This window comes from Halichoerus grypus, chromosome 4 (genome assembly GCF_964656455.1).
Source record: "Halichoerus grypus chromosome 4, mHalGry1.hap1.1, whole genome shotgun sequence".
NCBI classification, from domain to species: Eukaryota; Metazoa; Chordata; class Mammalia; order Carnivora; family Phocidae; genus Halichoerus; species Halichoerus grypus.
Window position 1 is genome coordinate 194132828 of NC_135715.1, and position 3279 is coordinate 194136106.

General features: G+C 46.0%; 1 non-coding gene across 1 annotated transcript; it reads right to left on the reverse strand.

Moving 5' to 3' along the window:
- Positions 1-1745: 1745 nt before the first annotated feature.
- TRNAT-UGU (transfer RNA threonine (anticodon UGU)) lies at positions 1746-1818 on the reverse strand. Its single transcript has one exon. It is a non-coding gene; the product is annotated as a tRNA-Thr (tRNA).
- Positions 1819-3279: the final 1461 nt, after the last annotated feature.

Here is a 3279-nt window from a genome sequence, read left to right on the forward strand (position 1 = left end):
AGGGGGTGGAGTCCAGAGGCGACAACTAAGAAAGAATTCTTGAGACGTCTTTGGTGCAAAACGGTGGTTTATTAAAGCAGGGGAACAGGACCCGGGCAGAAAGAGCTGCTGCCCCAGGGCTGTAAGGGGTGGCTGATTACATACTATGGGGTTGGGGGAGGTAAGGAAAAAGGGAGGTTTCCGAAAGAACTTTCATATGCTAAAGAAGACTCACAGGCCTTGCCATGTCAAGTTAAGGTTGTTTTCCCCTCTAGCAAGGCAATAACATTAAGATAGTTGGGAGCTTCCTGGAAGAAGGTCACACATGTCCCACCCAGGAGTGGGGGGTGGGGGGAGGTTGCAGGGTCAGCCAGCCTTCTGTTCCCTCATCACCTGGACTCAGTCCGCAAATGAGTCACTAGGGGCACTTACCAAAGAACTCGCCAGTGCAGGGCCTTCTGGGCAAGGGTCACTGCCTAGGCCTGAGTGTCCTGGTGCTGCCCGTGCCCACCTGGTGCTGGCCAGCGTGTGTCCCGAGAAGGAGGAACTTCAGTGGGTCAGATTCAGAGCTGCGAGGGGGGTGGGCAGAGAGAAAGCAGGGGGCAGACGTGGTCACGCACCCATTTGTCTCCACCCTCACGCTCCCCGTCTCTGCCACATGTCTGCCTGAAGGAGATGCTGAGGAAGAGGCACCAGGACAGCGGACAGGATGCCCCAGCCCGAAGTCCAGATGAATCTGGCACAGGAGACACCGTCCGGAAGAAACCAGGCGCAAAGCAGGACAAAATCTGTTACGGCTATAAAAACTGCAACAAAGTGGCCCATGCTTTCAAAGTGAGAACATGTTGCCACGAGGGGTCGGCTGCCGTGCTGGGATCAGGTGCGCTCCTCAGAAATGATCCCCCCAGGTATTCCCCTGCAGCTTACACACCTCTGTGTATTATGCTATACTTCAGTGCATTCTTTACCAAACAACAACAACGAGAGGAAAACCTGATAGACATCCTTGGGCTGGAGAAAGCACTCAGAGCTCACACTAAACGATGGAAAACATCCCCAATAAAAATAGATCTTATAATGGATAAGAACGAACCAACAACTGAGAAAAACACGGCAAAGGGTACAAACAAGCAAGCCACAGAAAATGAGAAAGTCAGGAAAGTGCACCCCAATGAGATGCAACTTGTCCCATCCCAGTTTGTAAAAGTTTTGCAGTGGTAACATCTAGCACTCTCAGAATATGGGAAGAAAGCAGATTTTGCATTACTGGGAAGAAGGTAGATTTTTGCAGATCTGTTACTGTGGATTGTAGCCCTTTTGCAAATTTGTTGCATTCAGATGCCCTGAGCATTTATTTGCCTGAGTAGCACACATTCTGGAGCCTATCACAGGAAAATCAAAGCCTCCGTGTGTAAAAGCACATGTACTCCATGTTTGCCGCGGCCACGATCTCAGTGCCCAGGGCACAAATTCCCTGAGACCCTACTCCCAGCAGGAGAAGGTCAGGCAAAGGATTGAACGTGCTGTTGAATATTCAGCAGCTACATAAAGGAAGAGGTAAGAAGCTGGTCCCTCACCCTCCAGGGTCTTCAGCTGAAAATCAAGTTTGCTCTCATCACACACTGGGAAAGTCTGGCAATATTCAGTCTTGTCAGTCAGAAGAAATGACCGACAAACCCCTGTATGCTTTCACACAGGAATCTGTAGAGACCCCTTCCTTCTGACACCCCTTTGGGGTTATTTAAGCTGCTTTATCTTTTTTTCCACGCCCAACATGGGGCTTGAACTCACAACCCTGAGATCACAAGTCACATGCTCTACCAACTGAGCAAGCCAGGCCCCCCTAAGCTGCTTTATCTTTGGCCCCTGCGGAGGCCCCTGGGACAGCAGTGCCCTTGACCAGTGCTCCCCATGTGGGCTCCGCTGTGAGGGTGGGACCTGCGCATGAGCCCTGAAGTGGCCCCTAACGTTCTGGCAAACATCCATAGACTTTCCTTGAAAGGAGCATAAAAAGCAAAGAGTTTGGCAGTCAAGGTTAAGGTATCAACTTGTGGCATGACCTGCAGTTCTTTAACTTGGAGAACCCATGCCATGTGGATGGGGTTTTGGGCTGTTCTCTGCTTACATAAAACTTCAAGATGTGAAGACAGCTGAGGGGTACCACCCAGATTTAAAAGATTAGAATTATATAAAACATACAACAATCTATTTATATACAAACACACCCACATACATGCATGTGTGTTTGCTATGTATGTGCAATGCATGAAAATTAATGCAGGTGTGTAAGCATATGTATACATGCATGCATGTGAAACATGTGTCCACACATGTGTTCATGCTCACGTGTGTAGGGGCTTGTGTGTCTGCATATGCATGCACATGTGTATATGCATGTGTGCATTTTATTGGTTAGCTTACATTAGAAACTTGCTGCTCACCATCAGCATGAAGATCTGCAGCAATAATATAAGATAGATAATTGCTAAGCAGCTGGATTATCATAAAGAATGCAATTATTCTAATTTCATTCTAACTATGAAAAAGGAAAAAAATTGAAATGAATGAAATGTGCAGCAATGCTTCTAGCAAAGAAATTAGGCTGCCTTATTAACTGAACTTTGAGACCTGAATGGTTGTAGTTTGAATTGAATTTTATACCTTGTCCCATTTAAATTCCTGTTATGTAAATCAAATTCTGTTTAAACACTTTGATTTTAACTTGACATGGTAAATATATTATTATGATGGTTTGAAATTAGCAACAGCCTGAAAATATTGCATGTTCAGTTTGTAGTGGTAATACTGTCATATTTTTAATATTTTCATTTACTTTTATTGTTACTGTAATACTTAGCCATTCGATGGACACTTAGAAAGCATGATCTCCTTAGTGCTTGGTAACTATCCTGCCGTGAATTGTGATTCTATTTATGCCGAAGGACGGAGCTCCCACTGGCAATTACCTTCCCTGAATGATGCAGCTAATTAGCTCCAAAGCCAGAATGGGAGTCCATGAAATCTCATGTGCCAATGCACCTCCCACAACACACTAATTGAATTTCTCCTTCAGAAACTCCTGAAAGCCATGCAGACATCATCCATGAGCATAGGGGAAAGTGTTAATTCTATCAGCACATTGCTCATGACACTGATATGCATGTTTGGTTAAAGTTGATGCAGTGGGGGAGATTGCGACAATTCAAGGCAGAGGATGTGCCTTTCAAAGGAGACTGTTTCTCCAGCTTCCTATCTGGTGTTCTCAAATCCCAGGCTGCTGTTCGGCTTCCCAGCTGCTAG